General features: G+C 51.2%; 1 protein-coding gene across 10 annotated transcripts in view; it reads right to left on the bottom strand.

Annotated features, from left to right (window-relative positions):
• The window catches only part of CASK (calcium/calmodulin dependent serine protein kinase), a 2,777,982-nt gene that overhangs the window by 1,137,296 nt on the left and 1,624,750 nt on the right, over positions 1–15,936 (bottom strand). The gene's annotated exons all lie outside the window — the stretch shown is intronic.

Below are 15,936 nucleotides of genomic sequence, written 5' to 3'. Positions count from 1 at the left end.
TGCAGGTTCGGGAAGAACACCGGAAGGCAAATGTCTTGATTCAGATGAAATGGAGAGACCACCTTGGGCAAGAAATTTGGGCGAGTGCGTAGGATGACGTTGTTGTGAAACGTGGTGAAGGACTCACACAAAGGCAATGCCTGAAGCTCGCTGGCCTGTGCGCGGAGGTGAGGGCAAACAGTAAAACCGTTTTCTGCATTACACCCATGAATTTTCACAGTGGCCATCGGCTTGAAAGGTATGCGCTGCAAAGCTGCAAGAACCACATTGATGACCAAGGCTGGATGTGGCCTATGCACCGGAGGAAAAAGCCTAGACAGCCCCCTGAGGTGGGCCTTAACCACTGGGTTGGCTGCTGAAAGCACATGCGCAGGGGAATTCTTGTAAGTCCCGATAGCCAACAAATAAGTGCAGAAAGTATCCACCTGAGCTCCCAAACGAGCCAGGTGAGCTGAAAAAGCCAGTATGTTGTCTAGAGGACAGGTGACGGGCTCCAGATCCTGGTTACGAGCCCAATGGCAGAATCTAGTCAATTTACTGTTATACTGGGACTGAGTAGAGGGTTTCCTGGCCTGTTGAATGATGTCCCGGTTGTCATCTGAAAATTGAGCATGCTTAGCTGGTCAGGAAACAGGCCACCAGCACCAGCCTGGCCGGTTGTTGCATCACCCCGTCCTGCTGTGTCAGGAAGCCCCTGTTGGGGATCAGAATGTGAACAGGGCACGGGAGCACAGCTGTAGTAGACCCGAAAACCAGGCTCTCGAAGGCCAGTGGAGGGCAATCAGGATGAGGCTGCAGCCCACCAAAGGCTGGAACTTGCAGAGGATACACTGGAGCAGAGGGGGAGGCGAAAACGCATAACATCTGCAGCTGTGCCAACAGGTCTGGAATGCGTTCCAAGAGCCCCCTAGCCCCGTCCTGTCCATGAAGCAAACTGGAGGCACTTGGAATTCTGAGGAGACGCAAACAAGTCCAGGTCCGCAGACTCCCCCCAATGCTGGAACAGAGGCAACAAGGAGTCGGTCTGCAACTCCCACTTGTGGGTGTTGAACACCAAGTGGCTCAGATGGACCGCTTCTGCATTGCGGTCGCCCGGGAGGTGATCTGCTGAAATCCAAACTCCCTCCATCAGGGCCTATACCCAGATCGATATCGCCTCCATGCAGAGAAGGTGGGAACGAGTGCCACCCTGCTTGTTCAGGTAAAACATTGCTGTAGAATTGTCCGTCCTGAATAGAACAGGTTGTCATGGCCACAAGGCAAGGTCCACTATCTTTTTCATCTAAACGGTCCAAATGGACCCATTCCTGGCACCTTTGGCGCCAGGCTCATGAAAAAGTGCGCTCTGCACACTTTGTGTCTGGGGTACGTGTATCCAGGCCAGGCGTGGCCATTAGAGAACATTGGGGAGCACGTGCAGCAGTCCCTAGGAGTGGCAAGGTGGAGGCACTAGGCGGGGCCAAAGGGGAGTGGCTAGGGCCAGGCTATTTAAGCCAGCCCCACCTGCATGCAAGTGCTTTGCGTTAGTCTGCTTTCTGCAGCCTAACGCTTACCGCCGCCTGAAGCGCTCTTACCTGTTTCAGCGCACATCTCGCCAGCTTCCAGTACATCAGCTTCAGCACGCACCTTACCTGTCTCCAGCCACACCACCGCTTGAAGCGCAGCTGACTTGACTTCAACTCTTCTTCTAAGGCGCGCACCTTACCTACTTCCAGTAATACCACCGCTCGACGCGCAGCCTACCTGACTCCAGCAGCACCATCGCCGGACGCGCATCTTACAAGTCTCCTGCAATCCAAAGCCGGCAGCACATCGCATCTTACCGGATTCCCATTGTCATCCGAGTCAGAGCGCATCCTCATCCGTTCTGGGCGTCTAGCTACGTGGGAGCTCTTCTTGTCGCCCAGCATTCTTACGGAGCCGTCCATCCAGTAGTTGCTGGCAGGTCTTTGGATAGCCGCTTCCCATCTGACGCCGCCAGGGCAGCCCTGCAAGAGATAAAGACACACACAAGGTTAGAAACTGCACAAATATCTTACGCTTGGGCGGGCAACACCTATGCCTTGCGTTCGACCTTGAGAACCAACTTACCTCCTATTTGGGAGCTCCGCAATTCGCTCTTGCACCATTTGGCCTCACTCCCAACACCGTGACTCTGCGTGGCCATCTTCACACCTATTGGGAAGAGAAAAGACATTACAAGGGTTACAGACATTAATCACAGGGAAAAAGACATTGCAAAAGGTTACGAACAATCATTGCATAAGGATACCGACAATAATTATTGTTAAGAACACTTTCAAGTGGAATGGTCAAAGCCGGTCTGGCCGCCACACACACGGACCAGTGAAGCAACTAGGTCCATCAAAGGGGACCCTGCAGAAGAGAAGCAGGACGGAGAGCTCATCCTCACAAGAAAACAGGTGAGACTATATGGGTAAACTCATGCTTACCTCATTCTGGAATGAAGGGTTCGAGGGAAATCACAATCCAACCAGAGTATTCTCACTGTCTCTCGTATTCTCTCAGGGGCAATGCCAGCGACCAGAGCAGCCCACACCACAGCAGCTGGGGAAGGAGTCCATTCCTGGGGAGCCAAGTCCAGGGAGGGCTCCAACCGTGCCCCAACGCCCCCGCAGAGACCAGGTGAGCGTAACACAGACCTGTCCATGATGAGGGGCATAAACGCCTTGAGGACCAGGCCCACTGCCCTGAGCTTGAGCAGATTGATATGCAGAAGGGCTTCCACCCTGGACCATGCGTCATGAATCCCAAAGCCCTCCAAAGTAGCACCCCCAACCAGACAGAGAGGAGTCAGTCATCAACACCAAGGTATGCTCCGATTGTGTGAAGGGTGCCAACATTGAAACATTGCCGTCCATCAACCACCAGCAAAGATCGGGCAGAAGGAGCAGGGGTATTGGGATCCAGTCCGACTGAGACCCCGTCTCCTGATCCCAAATGGCTGCCAGGTGGAGCTGGAGGCCCTTCATCTTGAGGTGAGCGTGCAGTTAAATAAGTACACAGGTGGTCATCAGCCTCAGAAGGTGCTGGAACCACCACTCTGAGGTGGATAATGTCATGATCTCTGCTTCCAAAAGATCAGGACTTGCCCGACTCCCTTGGAAGCAGACCCATAACCCCGGTTCCGAGTGCCAGCCAGTCCCAATTGGGACCTTTTGGACCCTGTCCTGGCGCCAGTGGCACCAGGCTCATAAAGATGCCCAGTCCCAGCGCTAGAAGCGCCGGGCTCATAATGCTTGGGTGGACTTACCTGCAGCAGACCATGCTGCTTACTTACCTGCCAGTTGAGCCCCTGATCCTCTTCTGTTTGGGACTACTTTTCCTGTTGGGTGGGGCAGGAGCCACTCCCTAGGTTCAGAACACTGGAACTCTTCTGGAAAGCAGGAACTCTTTTCTCACCTAGGCGAGGCTGTGGAAGGAGACACCTAAGCACTACAGGAGGCTATTTAAACCACACCCGATTTTGCGTTATTCTGCATTCTCTGCAGCAGAACGCTCATCGTGTCTTCTGCTTCTGATCCTGGGCCTAAGGGAACAAAGGCTTACCATCCTGGAATCCAGTCTTCAGCAGCACCTGTAAAGACAAAGAAAGAACAGGTTAGCACTACAGTCTTCAGTGGCAGCGCATCTCTTACCTGGTCCATCGGCTGTCACCAACGCCTTGCGCTGCATTCCGGCATCTGAAAGACAAAGGCTTACCTACTCTTCGCATGCTCCTGAGGTCTTCGCACTGCATTCCGGCATCTGAAAGACAAAAGCTTACCAGCTCTTCGCACGCTCCGGAGGCCTTCGGCGCTGCATCCCGCATCTGAAAGACAAAAGAAGGTGCGTTTAAAGACATTGGGCAACTTTATTACTCACGTGCCATTACTCCTTCCCACGCCGAATCCAGTGGGTATTCAAGCACCCTTCAGCTTCTCTAAAGCTCCGACCTTGTACCTGCAAGATAAAAGGGACAGTTAGTGCGCATCGTGAAGCAGGCTACAAGCGCTTACTTACGTGCTTCCAGGCGCTTCTATTCCTCACGCGGGTTCGATCCTCAACTCTCATCAGCCCGCCATCCGCCATCGCCGGAACCCTGCAAAACAAGAGATATCATTATAAAAGACTTTTAAGACATATGAACTGCCCAGAACTTACCGTTCGTGCAGTTAACGACGGACAGCAGTCCTCTGAGGTCAAGAGGCCTGCACCCTTATCCAGTGAAGAAACAGGTTACGGCACCCTGCCCCGAGGCAGATGGAGAGCTCCGCGTTCACTTACCTAAGGTGAGGGCGTTAACCTTTGGGGTTCTACAGGAGAAGAGAAAGGGAAGAGGAGAGAGGCACCCAATAACCCCAGTTCATTAATCCCATATTTTCTACCTGCAGACATCTTACTCTTCGAGTCAGACATACAGTGCACAGAGGTCCAGCCCAAAGAGCCAACCGTGCGTTACACATCACCTTTGAAGATACGGCATTCACCCAGTCAAGACCGGCGCCTCTGCGGGAATCAGGTGAGCGTTACAGATAAGTTGGCCAATAAGTTGTCCATCACCTTGCGAAGTGAGAGTAGCCTCTCAGCCTCTCAGACGTGGGGAACACCAGCTGAACGGCAGTATTCCAACGCAGCCCTAGAAAAACCAGATCCTGGGAGGGGCACAACTGTGACTTCCTCTGGTTGAGGGAGAACCCCAACTGATTAAGAATATCCGCCAATCTCTGGCAGGAGTGTAACAACCCCTCAGATGACCCCCCTCACCAGCCAGTCGTCCAGATAGGGGTATAGGTGATGGCCTGCCAGTGGAGGAGACCCGCCAATGCGTTCATCAACTTCAGGAAGACACAAGAGGCAGAGCGCAGGTCAAATGGCAGCACCTTGTACTAGAAGTGGTGCGACAATTGTGAACCGCAAAAACATCTGATGTGACTTGTAGATGGGCACATGCCGGTACGCATCCTTGAGGTCTAGGGTACACATCCAGTCCCCTGCACACAGGAGCTGCTATCTGCGCAGGAGTTATCATCTTGAAGCGTTCTAGTGGTAAAGACCGGTTGAGAAATGAAAGGTCCAGAACAACCCTCAGGCCAGCCTAGTTGTTCTTGGGTACTGCAAAAATCCTGGAGTAGAAACCGGAGCCCTTGTCGGATTCAGGAACCGGTTCTACCACCTGCATGTCCAAGATCGAAAGGACCTCACGCAAAAGAGCCGGGGACCTGAACTGGTGAAGAGGAGGAGAGAATACTAGACGAAAACAAAGAGGAAGACTGAAGCCTGTGAGACTATGGATAGGATCCAACGGTTCTTGAAAAGACGCTTTCAGCTTTCCTGGATAAGAGCCAGTTGGCCCCCCACTGGAGAGCTTTGTTCCCTGGCCTTGATGTCACTTGTTTCTTGGCGTCTAAGTCGGGGGCAGTGGAGGGGTAGCAGAAAAACTCACACTAATTCAGTCCTCTGCTGCTTCTTCCGGTTATCGCTGGGCGACATGTCAGGCCACTGCATACCATGGACCCGGAAACCCCTTAAATCCGGTGAAAGCGCTGGTTTTGAATTCGGTCCTGCTCTGAGACGGAGGGAAGGAATTCTGGCCTGGCTTTGCCAGGATGGCAAAGGACTTGGCGGTTTGAGTGGAGGTTTTCTTCTTTGTGAACTTGTCCTCGGTTGATGAATGAAAGAGGTCCACGCCCTTAAAGGGCAGATGTAGGATCCGCTCTTGCACGTCAGATGAAAATTAGCGGCATGCATCCACACCATCCTTCTCATCTCGACACCAAGGTACAGCCCTCTGCTGGCTGTGTCGATGTGGGAGACCGAAGACTCCATAAGGTCCTGCCCAATGGCCCAGGCATCTGCCAGACCGGCCTTGAAGTAGGCTTGCCTCTCCAAAGAGAGGTCACGCAGAAACTCCCAGAGCTCCCGCCACAGCTTCTGGTTAGCTGCGGCTAAAAGGGGCATCCACGCTGGCTTGCCGCAGATGCAGTCCGCAAAATGGCATAACAGCGTTTGCCCAAAGACTCGAGCACCTTATCCTCCTTGGAAAGACAACTGGAGGTGGCGCCTGTGGAGGAAGACGACGAAGAACATGGTTTAGAATATAGGGAGGCCGCAGCCACCACTGAAGAATGTGGCTGCGGTTGTTAGGCAGAATCCTCTGCAGTACCCTTAGGGAACACTACAGGTGATTAAGTCTACAAGTGGCAGTACAATTTCACCTTTGGTACAAGCCTGTACTACACAGTTATAGTGGTAGAAGTAGCGGAGCAGCCAGACTTATCTCAAGAGCAAATGAGCAGTAGTAGGGATTACACAAAGGACTACCATTACTGTGACTCAAGCAAACACTGACTCAAGGTTTCTGGCTAAAAAATATAAGTACATTTATTTTTAAACCATCTGTTCACAAAACACTTCACTTCTATTAAACAAAACCACACTCTTAAATATACTACACACAACCAATTCCCTTGGTTTAGGATAATTCAAGGTAAGTACCTTATGATTTGACAGACCGGTGTTGTGAAATAAAAGACGTTACCGGGGGTTAAGAAATGCTCACTTTTTGACAGTAATGACAGTTCGGTCATACGAAAGAAAAGCGTACCCGCGGGAAGAAATGTAACCGTAGTCAAACACACTTAGCACTTTGAATAAAAACCAAGGCAAAGGGGATAAAAATCAGAGGCAATACTTTTGTCAAGGCACTAGAATCAGAGGACGAGTTCAACAATGCAGATAAAGTCAATAGGCCTGCGCCAGATCGGAATCTGGAGAAGATTTGACCTGAGAACTGGGACCATTGAGTCTTTAGAGCCCATTGAAGGGATCTCATCCTCAGACGTGCCTCTGGCACCAGGAAGATGCAGGATGCCATGAGGCCGAGTAACCTTAAGAAGTCTTAGGCCTGAGGATTTTAGGTATTTTGGAATTTGGAAACCATCTGAAGAATGTCTTGAGCCCTCGACATGGGAGGCGAGCTCTTTCCAGGGATGTGTCTAATACAGCTCCAATGTATTGGAGCTGTTGGGAAGGTGTCATTTGTGACTTCTTGAAATTGAGGGAGAAGCCCAGTCTGTGGAGGAAGTGGCAGGTGACTTTCAGGTGATCCAGTGCCTGTTCGGCAGAACGTGCTCTTATCAACCAATCGTCTAGGTAGGGGTAGATGTGAACCCCCCCTCTCCTGAGGTGCGCTGCCACTACTACCATCAGTTTGGTGAAGACCCTCGGGCGGAGGTCAATCCGAATGGCAGGACTCAAAACTGATAGTGTGAGTCGCCAACTACGAACCTCAGGTATTTTCTGTGCTTGAGATGAATCGGCACATGAAAATAAGCATCCTGGAGGTCCAATGACACCAACCAATCCTGAAGTTGAAGGGCCTGAAGGATCTGAGAAAGGGTAACCATCTTGAACTTGTCCTTCCTGAGGAACTTGTTCAAGTTTCTTAAGTCCAGGATGGGTCTGAGTCCTCCGTCCTTTTTGGGGATCAAAAAATACAGGGAGTACCATCCCTTGTTCCTCTGCTGCAGGTACTGGTTCTATAGCACCTTTCTCCAGCAGGGTTAGAACTTCCTGCTGTAGGAGCGGGACTGAAAACTTCAAAGGGTGTCTCCTTGATGGATTGCTTTCAAGTTGCGTTAGAAAAGGAAGGCAGTAACCTTGGGCTATTATTTCTAGAGCCCAAACATCTAAGTAATGGCTCGCCATTCTTGCAGATGCTGTGACAGCCTGCCTCCTACAGGTGTCTTGTGATGCAAGTCCTCAAAGTAGTTTTGTGGTGGTTGCTGCAGCCGCTGATGGCAAAGAGGCTGTAGCTGGAGCTGGTTTTGCTCGTCCACCGCGAGTGGCCTTTCTCTGGCCCCTTTGACTGGCCATTCCTCTAGCCTTTCCATATGAGGAGTAGTAACGATAGGATCGTCCCCTCCAAGATTGACCTGGCGCACGAAAAGGCAGAGGTTGCCTAATAGCAGCTCCCAAAGACTTGGCAGCTGCTTTTGAGGTCTGCAACCTCTCAAGGCTCTCGTCAGCCTTGCTGCCAAAAAGGGGAGCCCCGTCAAAGGACATGTTCAGAAGGTGGTTCTGTACGTCTGGTGCGAAACCAGACTTCCGTAACCATGCAAATCTGCGCATTACCATGCTAGTGCCCATGGACCTGCTCACACTATCTACAGTGTCCTATCCAGATTCAAGGGATTTCTGCATGGCCTCCTTCCCATCTGTAACGATGGCTAGGAATCCTTCCCTTTCGTCCCCTTGTGGTATGTACTCTGCCGCCATTGCAATGCACTCCCACAGAGAGTACGAAACCTTTGCCAAGGCACATGCAGAGATGGCTGATTTTAACACCATACTCTCAGCTGAAAATAACTTCCGTGCCCAGCCATCCACATGCTTATCGTCCCTGTCCGGAAGGATAGAAGGGTACGCCAGTTTGTTAGAATCTGTGGCTGCCTGTATGACCAAACTCTCGGGAGTGGGATGTTTAGACAGATAGCCGGGGTCGCTACTGGCAGGGCGGTATTTTGAAGTAAGGGATTTATTCACTGGCGGAATAGAATCCGGAGTCTCCCAATTTTTGGCCACCCTATTTTGCAAGGCTACGTGAAAGGGTAGTATTGGGTTTTCAGTAGGACCGTGATCCAATATGTCTGTCAGATCATCTTGGATGAATTGGGCTGGAGGTCTGGCCAATCCTAAATAATCTACCACCTTTGTCATTAGCTGACGGTATAATGGACTGGCATGTTCTCCTGGTTCTGGCCTCCCAAAGTCATTTTCAGGAGATGTATCGATGCCACTTGCATCGTGTAGTGATTCAACCAAATCCCTCATCCTGCTTTCTTCTGAAATCAGACATTCTGGGACATTTGGGGTGCCATATTCCAGGCCAAAAGGTCCATTCTCATCAGATTTCACCTGTTCCTCAAAAATTGAAGTCAGGGACTTGAAGAATTCCTTCCTAGGAAGAGGTTTGAAAACCTTCTCTGGGAGAGGTGGGGGAGGGGTATTACAGATCTTGTAGCCTTCTCTTTCCCTTTTTCTGGCTGACTTGGCCAAACTGGAGCCTTTGGCGCTGAGGGTTTCGGGGTCGACGTCGACAAAGGCGTTGATGGCGTCGACGTAATACCTGTCGTCGACGGCGCCGGCTTCGAGAGCGTCGAGGCGCTCTTCGAAGACTTGCCCTTCGAGGTGTGTTCGGTCTAGAACGGCGTCGGTGACCTCGAGCGGTCGACTCGACTGGCTGTTCTCGCTCAGCGTCCTAGGAGGTTCTCTATCCTTCCTCTTTCGATCACCCGGGCTCGAGGGCGTGCGAGTATCGGAGCGATGACACTCCCGGCCGCCTTCCGAAGAAGGCGCGGACAAGGCTTTGCTTTCTCGAACACCTCTATCATTTTGACCCTGAATGCTTCCCATTCTTCGGATGACGGCTGTTTAGTGGGCCATTTCATCCTTTTTGGGGATTCGTCCGAGGACGAGGTGGACCTGTGGCGTCGTTTCGTCGATTTTTTTGTCGAAGATGACAAGCGATGGGAAGCGCTTCGGGACCCGGACCGATGCCTTTCGCATCAAGGAGACTTTTCCTCACTGGACCTCGACTTGACGCTAGAGGCTTTACGGTCAGATTTACGACCTACCTGTAGTTTTCCCCTCCTCTCTCGCAAGGCCTTCCCCCGCAATCGCCTGACACTTCGTACAGGCCTCCATGTCGTGGCCTTCCCCCAGGCACCACAAACACTCTTGGTGCGGCTCTGTGATAGACATTTTTGAACCGCACGATTTGCACTTCTTGAAACCCGATCTCGGGGTCGTGGTCGATGACAAAGACATTTCCGTTATATTTAGTTATTCTCACAGAACTCGAGACGCGCCGAATCTCCGAAGCAAGGTATACTGCGGAAAAACTGAACTGAGGCTAACGGGCGCCGTGCATGCTACTTATACACCCGATGACATCACCCTCGACAGAGGCCTTCGAGGGACCATCGACTCGACGACATCAACGCACGGCGCCCTCTGCCGAACATTTTTTTCCGAAGCAGCTAAAGCTGGATGGAATACATCTAAGATGAGGAATACGTTGGAGGACACAATCCACTGAAAAGGGTCCTGCACTGACAAAGCTTGGAGTTCGCCGACTCTTCTTATGGAGGTAATTGCCACTAAGAAGGCAGTTTTATTGGTTATGTGTCTAAGAGTAGCCTGATGCAAAGGCTCGAAGGGGGGGTCCCATGAGTTTTGCTAGTACTACATTTAGATCCCAACCAGGCGGGGGATTAGAGACCGGAGGGTGTAGTCTCTTTACTCCCTGTGTGAATGACTTAATGACTGGCACTTTCCACCATGAGATTTTACTTTGAGAGGTGGTGTATGCTGATAAAGCTGCTAGGTGGACTTTAAGAGAATTAAAGACCAACCCCAAATCCAACAGGTGGAGCATGTAAGTAAGAATGTTTGATGGAGTACACACTAAAGGGGTTTATCTGCATAGATTGACACCAAATGACGAATCTCTTCCACTTGTGGAAATCGCAGTGTCTGGTGTTTGGCTTCTGTGCTTCTTTTAGAATGTCCATAAACTTTTGTGGAAGATTAAGGTGTCCGAATTCTATGACTTCAGGAGCCATGCTGCCAGGTTCAAAGAGTGGGGTTGTGGATGTATTGTTGACCCCCCGTGCTGAGTCAACAGGTTGACCTGGTACAGGAGTTTGATGGGGTCGCACATCGCTAGTTTGTGCAGATGTGGATACAATGGTTGTCTCGCCCACATAGGAGCAACTAGGGTGAGTGTCATCTGTTCCCTGTGTATCTTGTTCACTACCCTGCTGATTAATGGAGTCTGGGGAAAAGCGTAAGCAAATCTCCCTGACCAATTCATCCATAGGGCGTTTCCCTTGGAGTCTGGTAGGGGGAATCTGGACGCGAAGTCTGGGCATTGCTTGTTCTCTCTTGTAGCGAACAAGTCTAGAGAGGGGTAGCCCCAAAGAGAGATGATGTGGTCTACTACGTCTGCATGCAGTTGCCACTCGTGCTCTCTTGGCAGAGGATCTCTGCTGAGAGTCTGCTAGAGTGTTTAGTACCCCTGGAACATGTTGGGAGAATAGGGACATTCCTCGTCTGAGTGCCCACTTCCATATTTTCTGCGCCAGCTTGGACAGATTTGTAGAGTGTGTACCTCCCCGTTTGTAGACATAGAATATAGCAGTAGTGCTGTCTGTCAGGACTTGTACCGATTGGTTTGTCAGATGTTCCTCGAAGGCTTGTAGTGCCTTGAAGATTGCCAATAACTCTAGTATGTTTATGTGCCTGTGTGCGGTCTCTTGTGACCACAGGCCGTGTGCTGTTTGGTGAAGGTAGTGGGCACCCCATCCGGAAAGTGACGCGTCTATCATGACAACAGTCTGCGCTTCGGTTCGTGGAAAGGTTTCCCCTTGAGCAGATTATCCCTTGACCACCAGGATAAGTTTTGAACCAATGTTGGCGAAACAGCCAATAGATCGTCCCACTGACCACTTACCTGAGACCATTGTTTCGCTAATCACTCCTGCATTGGTAGCAGGCGCGCGTGGGGGACCAGGTAAATGCACAATGCCATCATACCTAGCAGACGCATTGCTTTGCTTACGCTTATCCGGAGACCGGCTTGATACTGGGGTATTTGCCGAAGCATGTTTTGTACTCTTTCCATGGATGGGAAGGCTAAGCCTGTTTGTCATGATGCCTACCCTCGGGCATCTGGATCAAGCCCATCAGCCCCGGGAGCAGGCATCCAGACTTTTACAAAAACACCAGCAGCCCCAGCTAGGGCTGTCTGGGTTCAGTCCTGGCGCCATAGGCACCAGGCTCATAATAAAAATCAGTCCTGGCGCCATAGGCGCCAGGTTCATAGACATTACTTACTCATGCAGACCATGCTGCAAATAAATCCAAGCCAACGTGAGGCCTGGATGGGACTATTTTACTACAGGGACTATTTTTTACTCGGGTGTGGTCCTGGGGAACTTCTTTCCTGGGACTACTTTGGAGGCTATTTAAACCACGCCCGAACAGCAGCACATGCTTCGTGTTGTTCTGCATCCAGCAGCGTGACTCTCACCGTGCCTGCAGCCAGCATCCAGTCTTCTGCCACGCCCGCGTGCCTGCAGCCAGCATCCAGTCTTCTGCCACGCCCGCCTCGAATCCGGAGCTCCTAGAATAAAGAGGAAGAAAAGGACAAGGTTCGAAAACAAACTTATTTCAAATTCCTCACCTGATTCTGGATCCATTTCATCTCCCGACCTGGAAAGTACATCAGTCCTGCACGCGTTGCTTCGCCAGCTCCAGCACAGCGCCATACTCACCAGTTCTCACAGCATCTTTCGATCTGGCACTGTCATCATTTCTTCGCGTACTCCGGCACCTAGGGGCACAAGAATAACAAGGTGAGCCAAGGGAATCAACAAATACCTCTTACCACCATAGACTTACCCGATTTACCACCAGCGGTATTATTCTCCATATCTTCATATGCCGCATCTGTAAAGAGGGAGAAAAACAACACGTTAACACATGCAATAGTTACCGGACAGCGTTGGGTAACACAGACTCTACGCCAGCAGCAGCTACGAGACCTTCTTCTCACAAACTCAGTTGCAACTTAAGGAAGGAAGGGGACAAGAGTGAACATTGGGCACATTGAACTCTTTGAACTTGATACTTACCAATCCCGCCTGGGACTTCAGAGTCAATGCTTACCGGAACTCTCCCAACACCTTCAAACCAGTGAAGTAACTGGTATCTACGCGCCCCTGCAAGACACGCAGGATGGAGAGCTCATCTTTTACAAACATAAGGTGAGGTTACTAAGGGGATATCGGTGGTGATTAGTGGGGGAGAGCGAGAACAGTTGGGAGGCCATCACTAAAACCCAGAGGTGGCTAATCCCTGTCTCCACTTGCAGGAAAATACTTCTTCGGGTCCAGCAGACAAGACTAGGCGGGCCAGTCCAGACAGTCATCTCTGCACTACGCATGACGTTGACGGAGACCGCAGCTGACCGGGTCCGATCGACCCCCCTGTGGGGTCCAGGTGAGCGTAACACTGTTTTCGTATCTAATACAGCTCCTAGGAACTGTTTCGATGAGTTTGGTACCAGACTTGACTTTGTCTCATTTATTGAGAAGCCCAATTGGAAGATAAGGTCTATATAGTTCTTTGCGTGTTTAGCTTGCAAAGATGGTAGGTTTCTCCCGTGATCAGCCAGTCGTCCAGGTAAGGGTACACTGGGATTGTGGGATTGACTCCCTGCGTAGGTGCGCTGCCACCACCGCCAGTACCTTGGTGAACACCCTTGGAGTCGAGGCTATCCCAAAGGACAGCACAATGAACTGGTAGTGCTGGTCTGCTACTTTGAACCGCAAGAATCTTCTGTCCGCTGGGAACATTGAAATATGAAAGTAAGCATCTTTCATGTCCAATGTTGCCATGTAATCCCCCCATTTTAACAGAGGGATTACTTCGTGTAGCGTTGTCATGCAAACTATTTGTGGCTTGACAAACTTGTTTGCAGGGCGCAGGTCTAGTACCGGGCGCATGGTTAGATCTTTCTTTGTAACAAGTACGTACGTTGAATAAATACCCTTGTTTACCTCGTTGTGCGGCACAACTTCGATGGCATCCTTGAGGAGTAGAGCCTGGCCTTCCTCCAGCCGATGAGTTCTTCCCGTCATGTGTTTTTCAGGCGCGATGGGAGGTTTGATGGTCTTCCCTGGAGTTCTATGCAGTAACCTCCTGTTACTGTCGACAGCACCCACTTGTCTGATGTTATACCCTCCCATGCGTGGGAAAAGATATTCGACCCCCGACTGGGGAGGCATGGGAGGGGACCTGTAGCAGGGCGTCATTGCTTGGAGGGTATCCCTCCACCTCTGGTGGGGGAACCTCTCCCTTTTCCGCGTCCCCTGCGGTGACCTCTGGGTAGCCTGTTGGTTGGTATTCCATGAGGAACCTTGGCTCTGGTTAGATCTGGTGCCTCTGTGTGTTTTGACCCCAAAAGAGACGAAAATTATTGCCACCTCTTTGGCCTGGTTGTCAGTTGGCCAAGGCTTTTTAGTGTCTCATATTCTGCCTTGGCAGACTTTAGAGGCATGTTGAGTAAGGTAGCTTGCGTTTCCAATTTGAACCCCGACTGTCTAAGCTAGGCGTGGCGTTTTAAGATTGTGGCTTTTGCGATAACGCGGCCAGAGTTATCCGCTGCATCAAAGTTGTTTTTCAGGAGAAAGCAAGCTGTAGCTCTGCCTTCGGCAGCCAGAAGGGAGAGTTTGGATTTAAGTGGATCTGGTGCTGACTCTGCCAGGGCTGTCACCTCATCCCATTTGGTGCAATCGTAGCTGGATAGTAAGGTGGAATTATTTGCTATCTGTGCTTGGTATGCAGTTGATGACGCTATTTTCCTACTCATGCATATAGTTTTTTTTATCTCCTTGTCCGGAGGAGCTTCAGAGGATGCCAAGGGGGTACCAGCTCTCTTCCTGGTAGTGGCGACTACCAAAGAGTCTGGCTGAAGTTGGCCCCTTATATATAAAGTGTCGTAAGGCGCTGGGCGGAAGAGTTTCTCAATTCTAGGGTTTACCGCCCTGGTTTCATTCAGCCTTTCCAAGGAAGGCTGAATCCTTCTTTGGACTGAACTAAGCAGGGGAATAAATTGGGCTGCAGGTTTCTTGTCGCCCAAGATATTGTGTGCAAAATCCTTATCCTGTTGGATCTCTTGCGTTTCGATCCCAAAATGCTCTGCAGCCCCTAGGAGTATATCATTTAACAGGGGCTGGTTGTCCACCGGGGAGTCGGGTAAAGGAGGGTCTTGCGGGACAGGAGAGTCCATTGCAAAAACTACCGACTCTGTATAATCTTGATCCTGATCGTTCCCACCCACCCCCCAGCGTCGTACTCTTCGACGTCGTCATAATAAGGCTCATCCTCATCTATATATTTATCATCATCTGCAACCAGGTCGTGTAGGCCAGAGGAGAGGCGGGGAGTTTTGGGGGCTGGCTCCACAGACAGTCCCCACTGGGGGAAAATATATTTTCTTAGCCGGTTGTGCCGGTAATTGGGACTGAGAGGCTGTGTCTCTTGTTTTTGAGCCAGACGCCTGGGTAGTGGGAGGCGCGTTTGTAAGATTTGTGAGAACATGCGGATGTACATCGAAAAAATTAGCCAAACAAGTCATACGACTCATGACTCCATCAATATCTTGTGCGGTCCATGAGGATGAACTGGGGGTAGCCCCTGGGTAAGCAGGGGTAGAAGTAGGGGAAGAGGTGGGATATAGCTCTTCCTCATCTACACAGATAGGATCAGGCTGCTCTGCTTGATCAGGCTCTTCAGAGGTGTCTTGGACAGGAATAATCACAGGTTCTGGGGTGGATGACTGCTCGCTAGGTCTGTCTCTCCTATTCCCCCCCCCCCCCCCCCCCCCCCCCCCCGAGTCCTTATCCTCAGAGGAGTTGAACTTGGGCTTTTCTCTATGATCCCTGCTCTTGGAGGAAACTTTTTTGGAAATAGGGGTTGAGGTAGTGGCATTGGGGGTCTGTTCTTCAGCAGAATCACGACTCACTGGGCTTGTCCCCGGGAGTAGTTCGAGTCTCGACTGCGGGGATGGCTTGCGCGGCGACTTTTGACGCTGCGAGGCTGGTCGGAGGGATTTTGAGTCCGACATTTTTAGCTTTAGCGGGCTTGTCATGAGGCGGCCGTTCGGGGCGCTCAAAGGACTTCTGATCAGAGGATCTGCCCTTCGTCGTCGACTCTCGGCGTGCGACTTCGCTCGCACTGCCGTGGGGAGTTGTTTAGTGTGGGGGAGTGTTGTGCCCTTGCCGCAGGGTGTCTTCTCCGTAACAGGACCGCCGGCCTGTCTGTTAGGGTCGGGGGCTGGCACTGGGGAATGTTGAGGTTCCCCAT

The sequence above is a fragment of the Ambystoma mexicanum genome, chromosome 7p, assembly GCF_040938575.1.
Source record: "Ambystoma mexicanum isolate Mex_15411 chromosome 7p, UKY_AmexF1_1, whole genome shotgun sequence".
NCBI classification, from domain to species: domain Eukaryota; kingdom Metazoa; phylum Chordata; class Amphibia; order Caudata; family Ambystomatidae; genus Ambystoma; species Ambystoma mexicanum.
Note: the sequence above shows the minus strand (reverse complement) of the source record. Positions and strands in the feature narration are given on the sequence as shown.